The sequence below is a fragment of the Rhinatrema bivittatum genome, chromosome 3, assembly GCF_901001135.1.
Source record: "Rhinatrema bivittatum chromosome 3, aRhiBiv1.1, whole genome shotgun sequence".
Taxonomy (NCBI): domain Eukaryota; kingdom Metazoa; phylum Chordata; class Amphibia; order Gymnophiona; family Rhinatrematidae; genus Rhinatrema; species Rhinatrema bivittatum.
The window spans coordinates 18773455-18788206 of record NC_042617.1 but is presented as its reverse complement, the minus strand read 5'-3'; the positions used below and the strand labels follow the sequence as shown (position 1 = coordinate 18788206).

The 14752-nt window shown below is 49.1% G+C and overlaps 1 protein-coding gene across 1 annotated transcript in view; it reads right to left on the bottom strand.

Moving 5' to 3' along the window:
• The window catches only part of DAAM2 (dishevelled associated activator of morphogenesis 2), a 443570-nt gene that overhangs the window by 99848 nt on the left and 328970 nt on the right, over nucleotides 1–14752 (bottom strand). The gene's annotated exons all lie outside the window — the stretch shown is intronic.

Genomic DNA, 14752 nt, shown 5'->3' with positions numbered 1-14752 from the left:
ATATTTCAGTGGGATCTGGCTTCAGTGCAGTCTCTAAATGGTGCTAATTAACCGCTAGCTCTGTAGGACGGCCAGGAATGTTTTAATCCTGAAAACACTCAACAAAACTGGTCTCCCCTCTTGACACTGCACAGCTTGTATCCTGCTACTGAGCCAATCAGCTGGAAGTACTGCCCCTGTAACCTCTTCCTTGGGAATCCGCAATCAGGATACAGCAGTACTGGCTTTGTAACTCTTCCCATGGTAGTCAGGATGCAACACTGCCCCTGTAACCTTTTCCTTAGGAATCCGCAGACAGGATACAGCAGAATTGCCCCGGTAGCCCTTCCCTTGGCAATCAGGATGCAACACTGCCTCTGTAGCCCTTCCCTCAGGATTGCACAGACAGAATACAGCAGTACTGCCTCTGTAATCCTTCCCTCGGCAGTCAGTATGTGGTACTGTCCTTGTAATAGGGATGTACATTGATCTGAAACGAATGTGTAAAACGTGACGAATGAGCCCATTTTTATTTCATTTCAAACAAAATGACTTTTACAGTTTGGGAAACTGATAAGCATGGGAGTATCCTGCACAGCGTGGCAGATACCACCATAAGCTTGCTGGGCACACTGGATGGACCATTTGGTCCTTTTCTGCCATCATTTCTATGTTTCCATGGGAAACAGTTTGCCCTCTCAGCAAACAGTGTGTGCTACTAGCAAAATAATGCACCTTAAATGCAAATAGAGCACAATATTTCTCCAAAATGAAAAACAACCCATGACAAAATAAAATGAAAAACAAACAAAAAATCCTCAAAAAAAAAAACAAAACAACAAAATGAAGAAAACAAATTAGTGTGCACACCCCTACCCCATAATCCTTCCCTCGGCAGTCAGGTTGCAGCCCTGCACCTGAACCACTTCCCTTAGAATACTACAGTCAGGATACAGCAGTATCGCTCCTGTAACCCATCTCTCAGGACTCTGCAGTCAGGATACTGCAATACTGCCCCTGTAACCCATCTCTCAGGAATCCACAGTCAGGATACTGCAATACTGCCCCTGTAACCCATCTCTCAGGACTCTGCAGTCAGGATACTGCAATACTGCCCCTGTAACCCATCTCTCAGTAATCCGCAGTCAGGATACTGCAATACTGCCTCTGTAACCCATCTCTCAGTAATCCACAGTCAGGATACTGCAATACTGCCCCTGTAACCCTTCTCTCAGGACTCTGCAGTCAGGATACTGCAATACTGCCCCTGTAACCCATCTCTCAGGACTCTGCAGTCAGGATACTGCAATACTGCCCCTGTAACCCATCTCTCAGTAATCCACAGTCAGGATACTGCAATACTGCCCCTGTAACCCATCTCTCAGTAATCCACAGTCAGGATACTGCAATACTGTCCCTGTAACCCATCTCTCAGTAATCCGCAGTCAGGATACTGCAATACTGCCCCTGTAACCCATCTCTCAGGACTCTGCAGTCAGGATACTGCAATACTGCCCCTGTAACCCATCTCTCAGGACTCTGCAGTCAGGATACTGCAATACTGCCCCTGTAACCCATCTCTCAGGACTCTGCAGTCAGGATACTGCAATACTGCCCCTGTAACCCATCTCTCAGGACTCTGCAGTCAGGATACTGCAATACTGCCCCTGTAACCCATCTCTCAGGACTCTGCAGTCAGGATACTGCAATACTGCCCCTGTAACCCATCCATTGGGATTCTGCAGTCAGGATACTGCAATACTGCCCCTGTAACCCATCTCTCAGGACTCTGCAGTCAGGATACTGCAATACTGCCCCTGTAACCCATCCATTGGGATTCTGCAGTCAGGATACTGCAATACTGCCCCTGTAACCTATCTCTCAGGAATCTGCAGTCAGGATACTGCAATACTGCCCCTGTATACCCATCTCTCAGGACTCTGCAGTCAGGATACTGCAATACTGCCCCTGTAACCCATCCATTGGGATTCTGCAGTCAGGATACTGCAATACTGCCCCTGTAACCCATCTCTCAGGACTCTGCAGTCAGGATACTGCAATACTGCCCCTGTAACCCATCTCTCAGGACTCTGCAGTCAGGATACTGCAATACTGCCCCTGTAACCCATCCATTGGGATTCTGCAGTCAGGATACTGCAATACTGCCCCTGTAACCTATCTCTCAGGAATCTGCAGTCAGGATACTGCAATACTGCCCCTGTAACCCATCTCTCAGGACTCTGCAGTCAGGATACTGCAATACTGCCCCTGTAACCCATCCATTGGGATTCTGCAGTCAGGATACTGCAATACTGCCCCTGTAACCCATCTCTCAGGACTCTGCAGTCAGGATACTGCAATACTGCCCCTGTAACCCATCCATTGGGATTCTGCAGTCAGGATACTGCAATACTGCCCCTGTAACCTATCTCTCAGGAATCTGCAGTCAGGATACTGCAATACTGCCCCTGTAACCCATCTCTCAGGACTCTGCAGTCAGGATACTGCAATACTGCCCCTGTAACCCATCTCTCAGGACTCTGCAGTCAGGATACTGCAATACTGCCCCTGTAACCCATCTCTCAGGAATCCGCAGTCAGGATACTGCAATACTGCCCCTGTAACCCATCTCTCAGGACTCTGCAGTCAGGATACTGCAATACTGCCCCTGTAACCCATCTCTCAGGACTCTGCAGTCAGGATACTGCAATACTGCCCCTGTAACCCATCTCTCAGGAATCTGCAGTCAGGATACTGCAATACTGCCCCTGTAACCCATCTCTCAGGACTCTGCAGTCAGGATACTGCAATACTGCCCCTGTAACCCATCTCTCAGGACTCTGCAGTCAGGATACTGCAATACTGCCCCTGTAACCCATCTCTCAGGACTCTGCAGTCAGGATACTGCAATACTGCCCCTGTAACCCATCTCTCAGGACTCTGCAGTCAGGATACTGCAATACTGCCCCTGTAACCCATCTCTCAGGACTCCGCAGTCAGGATACTGCAATACTGCCCCTGTAACCCATCTCTCAGGACTCTGCAGTCAGGATACTGCAATACTACCCCTGAAACCCATCCATTGGGATTCTGCAGTCGGGATAGTGTAATACTGCCCCTGTAACCCATCTCTCAGGACTCTGCAGTCAGGATACTGCAATACTGCCCCTGTAACCCATCTCTCAGGACTCTGCAGTCAGGATACTGCAATACTGCCCCTGTAACCCATCTCTCAGGACTCTGCAGTCAGGATACTGCAATACTGCCCCTGTAACCCATCTCTCAGGACTAGCAGTCAGGATACTGCAATACTGCCCCTGTAACCCATCTCTCAGGACTCTGCAGTCAGGATACTGCAATACTGCCCCTGTAACCCATCTCTCAGGACTCTGCAGTCAGGATACTGCAATACTGCCCCTGTAACCCATCTCTCAGGACTCTGCAGTCAGGATACTGCAATACTGCCCCTGTAACCCATCCATTGGGATTCTGCAGTCAGGATACTGCAATACTGCCCCCGTAACCCATCTCTCAGGACTCTGCAGTCAGGATACTGCAATACTGCCCCCTGTAACCCATCTCTCAGGACTCTGCAGTCAGGATACTGCAATACTGCCCCTGTAACCCATCTCTCAGGACTCTGCAGTCAGGATACTGCAATACTGCCCCTGTAACCCATCTCTCAGGAATTCGCAGTCAGGATACTGCAATACTGCCCCCGTAACCCATCTCTCAGGACTCTGCAGTCAGGATACTGCAATACTGCCCCTGTAACCCATCTCTCAGGACTCTGCAGTCAGGATACTGCAATACTGCCCCTGTAACCCATCTCTCAGGACTCTGCAGTCAGGATACTGCAATACTGCCCCTGTAACCCATCCATTGGGATTCTGCAGTCAGGATACTGCAATACTGCCCCTGTAACCCATCTCTCAGGACTCTGCAGTCAGGATACTGCAATACTGCCCCTGTAACCCATCCATTGGGATTCTGCAGTCAGGATACTGCAATACTGCCCCTGTAACCTATCTCTCAGGAATCTGCAGTCAGGATACTGCAATACTGCCCCTGTAACCCATCTCTCAGGACTCTGCAGTCAGGATACTGCAATACTGCCCCTGTAACCCATCTCTCAGGACTCTGCAGTCAGGATACTGCAATACTGCCCCTGTAACCCATCTCTCAGGAATCCGCAGTCAGGATACTGCAATACTGCCCCCGTAACCCATCTCTCAGGACTCTGCAGTCAGGATACTGCAATACTGCCCCTGTAACCCATCTCTCAGGACTCTGCAGTCAGGATACTGCAATACTGCCCCCGTAACCCATCTCTCAGGAATCCGCAGTCAGGATACTGCAATCAGGACTCTGCAGTCAGGATACTGCAATACTGCCCCCGTAACCCATCTCTCAGGACTCTGCAGTCAGGATACTGCAATACTGCCCCTGTAACCCATCTCTCAGGACTCTGCAGTCAGGATACTGCAATACTGCCCCTGTACCCATCTCTCAGGAATTCGCAGTCAGGATACTGCAATACTGCCCCCGTAACCCATCTCTCAGGACTCTGCAGTCAGGATACAGCAATACTGCCCCTGTAACCCATCTCTCAGGACTCTGCAGTCAGGATACTGCAATACTGCCCCTGTAACCCATCTCTCAGGACTCTGCAGTCAGGATACTGCAATACTGCCCCTGTAACCCATCCATTGGGATTCTGCAGTCAGGATACTGCAATACTGCCCCTGTAACCCATCTCTCAGGACTCTGCAGTCAGGATACTGCAATACTGCCCCTGTAACCCATCCATTGGGATTCTGCAGTCAGGATACTGCAATACTGCCCCTGTAACCTATCTCTCAGGACTCTGCAGTCAGGATACTGCAATACTGCCCCTGTAACCCATCTCTCAGGACTCTGCAGTCAGGATACTGCAATACTGCCCCTGTAACCCATCTCTCAGGACTCTGCAGTCAGGATACTGCAATACTGCCCCTGTAACCCATCTCTCAGGAATCCGCAGTCAGGATACTGCAATACTGCCCCCGTAACCCATCTCTCAGGACTCTGCAGTCAGGATACTGCAATACTGCCCCTGTAACCCATCTCTCAGGACTCTGCAGTCAGGATACTGCAATACTGCCCCCGTAACCCATCTCTCAGGAATCCGCAGTCAGGATACTGCAATACTGCTCCTGTAACCCATCTCTCAGGACTCTGCAGTCAGGATACTGCAATACTGCCCCCGTAACCCATCTCTCAGGACTCTGCAGTCAGGATACTGCAATACTGCCCCTGTAACCCATCTCTCAGGACTCTGCAGTCAGGATACTGCAATACTGCCCCCGTAACCCATCTCTCAGGACTCTGCAGTCAGGATACTGCAATACTGCCCCTGTAACCCATCTCTCAGGACTCTGCAGTCAGGATACTGCAATACTGCCCCCGTAACCCATCTCTCAGGACTCTGCAGTCAGGATACTGCAATACTGCCCCCGTAACCCATCTCTCAGGACTCTGCAGTCAGGATACTGCAATACTGCCCCTGTAACCCATCTCTCAGGAATCCGCAGTCAGGATACTGCAATACTGCTCCCGTAACCCATCTCTCAGGACTCTGCAGTCAGGATACTGCAATACTGCCCCCGTAACCCATCTCTCAGGACTCTGCAGTCAGGATACTGCAATACTGCCCCCGTAACCCATCTCTCAGGACTCTGCAGTCAGGATACTGCAATACTGCCCCTGTAACCCATCTCTCAGGAATCCGCAGTCAGGATACTGCAATACTGCCCCTGTAACCCATCTCTCAGGACTCTGCAGTCAGGATACAGCAGTATTGCCCCTGTAACCCATCTCTCAGGACTCTGCAGTCAGGATACTGCAATACTGCCCCTGTAACCCATCTCTCAGGAATCCGCAGTCAGGATACTGCAATACTGCCCCTGTAACCCATCTCTCAGGACTCTGCAGTCAGGATACTGCAATACTGCCCCTGTAACCCATCTCTCAGGACTCTGCAGTCAGGATACAGCAGTATTGCCCCTGTAACTCATCTCTCAGGACTCTGCAGTCAGGATACAGCAGTATTGCCCCTGTAACTCATCTCTCAGGACTCTGCAGTCAGGATACTGCAATACTGCCCCCGTAACCCATCTCTCAGGACTCTGCAGTCAGGATACTGCAATACTGGCCCTGAAACCCATCCATTGGGATTCTGCAGTCGGGATAGTGTAATACTGAGTATATATCCGATTAGCTCATGATCATTTCATCTTTTTGTCTAAAGACCATGAAACCCCTTGCATGACAGTGGCTTCCCCTGTAAAGTAAACAGCAGCCTTCACACAGCGGTACAATGGATAGCGCCATGGGGAAAGCCCTGTTCACTACAAAGTTGCCCATCTGACTCCATGTCGCCATGATTTTAATCTCTCAGAGCTCAAAGTTTGCTTTCAATTAGGGACACTTTGCAGGTTTGATACCTTTATTGGAGCAACACAAGAGTCATCCACAGATGATGACGTGCTCGAGTGTTCTCAACCACGTTGGATCCTTCCGAGACCCATTATGGCTTTCCAAGAAAAGATATCACAGCAGGGGAAAAAAATAAATCCAGGCTTCTCCAGTGAGGGAGGGGACGTGGGCTTCCTAGCCCATCACCAGACATAGTCTTCCTAGACAGTGATAAATTCTCATCTTAGTTTGACTCGCTGGCCCTTCTCACCCCTCTCTAAATACACCCCACCCCAGAGTTCGTTCTCCAATATCCGTGGATTTCCCCAAACTAATAGAGGAAATCAAAGACTTCCCACAGAAGAATGAGCAGGAATAACTCTGTGCGGTCCTAGGGGAAATAGGAGAAGCGGCGACAACAGCTAAATACTGTATGTGGTCTCCTGCCAGCAGGCCAGAAGCCTAAGCAGAGACGGTACGGACTGGCATCAAAACCAGGGCGTGCCCTTGACACTGTCTTCTCCGCGCGCTGTAATTCTATTTTTACTACCAGTACTATTTTCCCATGCTTTTCCCTTTCCGTTTTAAATCATTTCAATGGATTACCCTGGCAACGCGTAACATTGTTACGCCAATAAAAATTGTCTGACCTTGTGCATTCAGACACATTGCTGGATCACCTTTGCTGACTGCTGAGGAGTTTGCCAATTTTTGTAAAACATAAAACTGACACCATTCAACACCAAACATTTTCATAAGAAACCAGATCTGGAAAAGAAGGTCATTACGGATGATGCGCTTTTTTTGAAAGAGAGGAGACTGCGGTATCACAACCTCATTCTCTGAATGTGCTCTGTGGCAGAAGTCAATGGAAAGCTTTCCACGCTGTGGTCAGGCTAAGAGCAGAAAATCTTCTGTCTTCTATGAGCAATTCTACATTGGAGTTGGATCCTCTCCTGAAATGCTTCTTTCGGATCTGTTAACTCAAGAGGTGGAGTGGTACCTGGTTCTTTAAAAGTTCCTCTCATCCGGATCGGTCGAATCGGGAGCTGTAAAGCAGTAAACCTGCCTTTCCTCATGCAGCTGATAGGAAAGGTCGTGGTTGCTCAGTTGTGAGATTAGGCAGAAAAGGTTAATGCCCTTCAACCCAGGCAGTCGGGTTTTAGAAATGGACTCAGGAGAGAAACTAGTTTGGTAGCCTTGACCCATGAAGTAAGATTAAATCTGGACCAAGGAAAGGAGGCTCCAATGGTGTCTGTTGATACGAGTGCGCCATCTGATATAGTGGATCGTGAACTGCTCTTGTGCCAGTTTGAAGAAATGGGCATCTCCTGCTCCTGCTTTTCTTAGGAAAATCTGAGCTACCCCGTCGAGAGAGTTTAGCGACCTCCTAGCTCCGTGCCAGCATCTTAAGACAGGAGCGCTCCGGAAGAGTCCATGGTGGGATTACTGCAATCACAAATCTGACGACGGGGGGTGGAATTACTTCACTGCTAATCTGGGTTGAATGCACCGTTCCCATGTTGTAAGCAAGGCACTCTTATGCTTGTAAGAGCGTCACACTTGCGCAGAGAAGAAAACTCACCGGACTGGCAGGCGAGCGGGCCTGCAGTTATAGTAACGTGATGCACTCTTTTTATTTTATTTTTAGCAGAAGAAGGAGAAGCAATAAGAGGCTGGGGGAGGGGCGACGGATGCAGGAGGGGTAACCTAAGGAAGGCATTTTTTGCAGAAAAGGAAGGGGTGGTCGATGGGAATTTAGAAGGCCTGGAGTGTCAGGAGTGGGGCAGGGAGGGTAGACTCAGACCCTGGGCATGGCCAGGGTTACTGAAGCAGGCGGATGGGTCCTGTGGTCTTTATCTGCTGTTCCGGTTCATCTTTTTCACAGACAGTTTCCCTCCCACCCACCCCCGTGCACTTTGGGCTTCCAGCACAATGGGAACCAGGGCTGGGAGCCTTCGCTCCCAACTCCCTGGCAATTCTTTTCCCCGTTTCGTCTTCCCCTCTCAACCTTCACTTTGGCGCAGTCATGGCAGCGCAGGGCCAAGGGACATGCACCTGATCACCCGTAATCGGGGACCCTAAGCCCGCCTGCGGCACAGTAACTGGGGCTCCCCCCCCCGCCTGCAAAGCAGCCCCAACCTCGGCCCAGGAGTCAGAGCCCGGTCCCTCCGTGTAGCTGTGCGCAGCGCTGCCACCGAGCTGCCCGGTTTCTAGGCTCGGCATAAGGCTCGTTCCCCTTACGTTCTGCTCCAGGGCCAGCGGCCGGGGAAGCTTCCCTTCTCCTGCTTCGGCTGCAGATGAACCGGTGGTTCCCAGCCAGAAGGACGCAAGCAGCCTCTGATCGGAGTGAAGGCAGGGGCCCCGTACACCGCAGCTGCTGGGGTAAACGACTCCCTCGGTTAAATAAAAATATTTATGCTCCCCCAACTTAACCGTCCAGAATGAAGACGGATGGCCTGCTTTGCTCTGAAAAGGTCTCTTCCTCTGTAATGTGGATTATTTTTCCTGCCAAGCTGTGTAGTACAGGGGCTGCGAGGGGAATGCGGTTGTTTAGCTTTGACCAGTCATGGCCCCTTTGGGTCTGATTTGCAAAGACTTTTCTCTCCCGTTAAGTGCGTATTGTGGATTTAGCTCAGGCTTTTCACTTTGGTAGCTTAAGGCGAGTCACGTTCAGGCACAATAAGTGCAGTAAGGAGGTAATTCTCAAAGGAGTTACGCACGTAAACGTTACATTTTCAAAAGCCATTTAAGTGCTTAAAGTGCACTTAAGCGAGTAAATCCTGAGGACAATTCAATGGCCTGTATTGTAGCAATTTTCAAAAGCCCCCACTTACATGGGTAAAGTGCATTTACACACGTGAAACCCAATTTTAAGCAGGAAAATGCTTTTGAAAATCAGGCCCTTAGGTTCCAAGGGGAAAAAGCTAAGGGACACATAAGATGCCACTACATTTCCCAGGATTCTCTGGGTGAACAGGAAATGTTTCTTTTCTGCGTTTTTGTGGTAATAAAGCTCATGTTTACTTGTAGGACTTGCTGTGAAGTCATCCTGCGAGAAGGGGGACTTCTCCACCTCTTTGGGTGCCAGCTGGTGCCGTTTCTTCACGGCAGACTGACTCCCAGCCTGGGTTCTGCCTCCCTGCGCTCATGCGTTCGGACTCCCAGGTTCCAAGATGTGAACGAGTGCTTGGCAAGTGTATTTCAGCGCAAAACAAAAATGTGCAGAATAACGCACTTAGAATGCATGAATCCAAGGGGGCTCAGGACTTCATGCAGAGGAGGTGGGTGGAGAGACGATGTGCACCAAGCAGGAGAATGACCTTGGAGTGATCAGAGCTGATGATCTCAAGGGAATGGCTCAGTGCTATAAAGCTGTGACCACTGGTCCAGCAGAGAGCAGCCATTTGTCCCAGTCACTGGATGGAGACGTTGGGCCCGTTCTGGTCTTACATTGTGGGATCTGCAGTACGAACACACCACAGACTAAGGCACCGGCTCTCAAATCCAGTCCTCGGGACCCACAGCTAGGTAGTTTTCAGAATATCCAGAATGAATATGTATGAGATACATATCTGCATATAATACAGGGTATCCTGAAAACCCAACCTGGCTGAGGCTCCCCAAGGTTTGGGTTTGAGAACCACTGAACCAGGGACTCTACTTCTGATTACCATAAGACAGTGATGGCGAACTCCAGTCCTCGAGGGCTGCAAACAGGCCAGGTTTTCAGGATATCCACAATGAATATGCATGAGAGAGATTTGCATGCACCGCCTCTATTGTATGCAAATCTTCTCATGCATATTCATTGTGGATATCCTGAAAACCTGGCCTGTTTGTGGCACTCGAGAGCTGGAGTTCGCCATCATTGACTTAGACTGACCCGGCCTGAACCCAAATCATAAGGGAGTAAGCTAATCCAATCCCAGGGTTTACCGCATGCCATGCTGGGACTTGTAGTTCTACCGTCCATGAATGAAAGCAGTACCAGGGTAAAGCAAGGACTGGATTAGTCTATCCCTTATGTTAAGGGATGGCTGACAACCCTACAGGTGACCTGGATTCATTCAGTATTACTAAACGTTATTAATAAGGCAACCACCTGACTCCAGGCAAGATGGGTCCCGGCAAGCTGGGAGTTTCTGAACATGAAACAAAACACATAAAATAAGAGCGCAGACAAGGAACGTGAATCCCGCTGCTTTCCCTGAGGTGGAGTCGCAGCCCAGGGCAGCAGTGATCTGGCCTATATTCTGCTTCCTGGAAGGCAAGGGCAAACCTGCACAGAGCGGCACTTGCAACCCAATGGAGACACAATGGGATTGGGGCTTGGATTCCATGTGGAAATTTGTACCCCTTTGGGTAGAAAATTGCATAAAACCGCTGCCAGGCAAACTAGATGGGCCTTTTGGTCCTTATCTACCATTATTTGCTTTGATACTTATCTAGTTTGCGCCAATTTACTTCCTGTTGCATTGCCTTTGGCCCCAGTTCTCTCCGTCGTCCCCTTCATGCCTCTGTAAATAGGGGTTCTCTTACCCTCTCCACCAGGAGGCCGCACCCTGCCTCCGCCGCCATCACTGCACAGAAATGTTTAGACTCTCACACTATGCCCTTCTCTTCTAGAATGATCTTTCCACTGAAAAGGGATTCCTTCCCGTGCATTCTTTTTACCTTTGAGGCATCTGATTGTCTCCTTAAGTCTCATCTGAGAGAATTTTTTGGTGCAGACCCTGCACTTCTTTGCTATTTCTTGTCCGGACCGCCTCTCCTCTGTCTGTGCCCTTGCCGAGGTACAGTCTTCAGACGAGCTCTCGCCAATGACAAACATGCATTATGCCCACCTACCCTACCATAACTTGTACTTGTTTTAACATACGTGCTACATGTATGTTAAACCTAATTGTGTTTGGTAACCAGAATTATCCTGAATTGTGATTAAAATGTTATTTGTATCTTAATCGAACCATAACCTGTGAATCGGAATGAATACCTATAAAACTGAAATGCCCGAATCTGCTGTAACGCACTGAGTTCCTTGGCGTTATGATGCTGTTAACGTGTACAGACATATTATCGTCTCCTTTTTCTGCTAGTAAGGCCTCTGTCTGTGCACACCAGCAGCCCCCTGGCTCTGCCCACCACCTTGTCACACTGTTTTACTACCTTGAGGTCAGGAGGGGAGAGACATGATCACCCCAAGGTCGTCTCCGCTCCCTTGGATTTCATTTGGCAAACTCATGGTTGAGTGGACTGGTCCTCAGGAGCCGGAGCCAATTGGTCAGTTAAGTGTATGCGAATCAATCTTTGCGTCCCTAGTATCCCGTAATAATCTCCAATAATCAGTACACGAAGGTCCCCGGAGCTGCCAACTCATCCCCAGCTCCGGAGGGGAGACTTTAGGTCAGCGCTGGGTTTTTAACCACTGCGGGATTTGTAGTCGTGCGCCCTCCCTTCGAAATCAAGAACGGGTGCCGTCAGAAAGCCAGAAGCAGCCTGAAGTCTCCCCCCCCCCCCCCCCCAGGAATGGGGTCACTTGGCGTCTCTGCGAAATCCTTTAATAAATGGGGAAGATTACAGGGTGGGAGCTCAGCCAGCGCTGCACATATTTCACTTCGTCCTAGTTAAACACCAGAAGAGAAGAGAGGGAGAAATTCCTTCTGCATTCCAGAGGTCCCGAGATGCTCATTGGGAACACTGGAACGGGCCCCCATGTGAGTTTAATTTGAGAGAAAGTAGATTGCTAGGGCTGCAGGCCAAACTCAACACAGACACAATTATCTGTGCAAAGAGAGCAACAAAACAGAAGAGGTGAGAGGCTACATGCGTACAAAAGGGGATTAGCTGCCGGAGAAGAGAGGGGGAGGGATCGTAATTAAATCATAATGTCTGAACGGGAGGGAAATTCCTGCTGCTTAATGAAAGCCTGGCGGAGCCCTAAGCCCGGCCGGTCCTTAACAGCCAGGAACTGACCAGTCAAAGGCTGCTCCTGACACGATGCTGACCGCACACAGTCTGTATTCCTAGACCAGCCCAATGGGTGCTGCTCTGTGGGGAATCTGGGGTCAGCCCCTAGGACTGGCTTCTGTCACTTGGGTCACAGCCAGGGCTGGGGATGCCCGTGGGTGCAGGAGGAAGTCACTGTACAAGAGCACCGCTTATGCATGGGAGTCCAGGCTCTGAGAAGGGCTCCTGGTCGGTGGCCTCCTGCTGAAGCCGCTCGCTGCCCTGGTTAAGTCATGAAAGGAGGAACTGGAGGGATCAAAATATTAGAGAAGAAGCCCCTGGGTAGACATAAAGTAAGGCTGCTGGAGCCATGGCCCCACCTAGCAGGTGTCGGTTCCGATTCTGCTGGAAGCCCAAGGGAAGAGGAAGAAGCTACTAGATCAAAAAATAATAAACAAATATCTGGATTTAAGATGTTCAGCACCACAGAGCATGTGCCACAAACTTGGAACCAAGGCTTTAACCTTTTGCTCACATACGGGGCTGCCCAGTCCTCTGCACATTCCCACAGGTGGTGGCTGCAAGAAGCCCTAAATTCTTAGCCCATCAGAACACCTTGTCCTGCTGCCAGATTCATCGCTGGTTTAACAGACGGCACAGGCATGGCCAAGACACTTTGGCAGACCCCTGTGGAGAAGACCAAGTCGCTCTCTACCCCTCGTGCAGAGGGTTACAGAGTTAAGTGTCGAAGGACAGGGGTATGATAGGAAACCTTATTTTCCTGCAAATGATGCGGCGGGAAAACAGAAAGGAATGAGCTATGGCCCGCTGGCTTAAGACTTAGGAGATCAAAGCCCACTCAGTGTGCTACGGCAGTCGCAAACAGAATGTTGGGAATTATTAGGAAGGGAATGGTTAATAAAACAGAAAATGTCATAATGCCTCTGTATCGCTCCATGGTGAGACCACACCTTGAATTCTGTGTACAATTCTGGTCGCCGCATCTCAAAAAAGATATAATTGCGATGGAGAAGGTACAGAGAAGGGCAACCAAAATGATAAAGGGGATGGAACAGCTTCCCTATGAGGAAAGACTAAAGAGGTTAGGACTTTTCAGCTTGGAGAAGAGACGACTGAGGGGGGATATGATAGAGGTGTTTAAAATCATGAGAGGTCTAGAATGGGTTAATGTGAATCAGTTATTTACTCTTTCAGATAATAGAAGGACTAGGGGGCACTCCATGAAGTTAGCATGTGGCACATTTAAAACTAATCGGAGAAAGTTCTTCACTCAACGCACAATTAAACTCTGGAATTTGTTGCCAGAGGATGTGGTTAGTGTAGCTGGGTTTAAAAAAGGATTGGATAAGTTCTTGGAGGAAAAATCTATTATCTGCTATTAATTAAGTTGACTTAGAAAATAGCCACTGCTATTACTAGCAACGGTAACATGGTACTTGCCAGGTTCTTATGGCCTGGATTGGCCACTGTTGGAAACAGGATGCTGGGCTTGATGGACCCTTGGTCTGACCCAGTATGGCATGTTCTTATGTATTTGTTTATATATTTAATTCTTTGTTAAGTACTACAAATAATATCTGAAATTGAGTAGAATATTAATTATAAGCAGAAAGGCCTTGAGTTCACATCAGCATTACTGAATGAGAGAGTCATTAATTGCTTCTTATGATACCCAACCCCCAGTTTTATTACTTGGCTAAGAGCTTGCAGACAGATGGTCTGGAATTGTTTATCCCCAGTATTATACCTTGGTTAAGAGCCTGCAGACCGATGGTTTAGAATTGCTTACCCCCAGTATTATACCTTGGTTAAGAGCCTGAAGATGGATGGTTTGGAGTTTGCTTAGCCCCAGTATTATATCTTGGCTAAGAGCTTGCAGATGGGTGGTTTGGAGTTTGCTTACCCCCAGTATTGTATCTTGGCTAATAGCTTGCAGAGGGATGGTTTGGAATTTGCTTACTCCCAGTATTATACCTTGGCTAAGAGCCTGAAGATGGATGGTTTGGAATTGCTTACTAGCAGTGTTATCGCTTGGTTAAGAGCCTGCAGATGCATGATTTGGAGTTTGCTTACCCCCAGTGTTATATCTTGGCTAAGAGCCTGCAGATGGATAGTTTGGAGTTTGCTTATCCCCAATATTATACCTTGGCTAAGAGCCTGCAGATGGATAGTTTGGACTTGCTTACCCCAATGTTATACTTTGGCTAAGAGCCTGCAGATGGATGGTTTGGAGTTGCTTTCTCCCAGTGTTATCGCTTGGCTAAGAACTTAGAGACGGCTGGTAAGGAGTCACTTACCTCGCTGAGCTTGGACCAGTTGAATGATTTCAGGGGGTGCGATGGCTGAG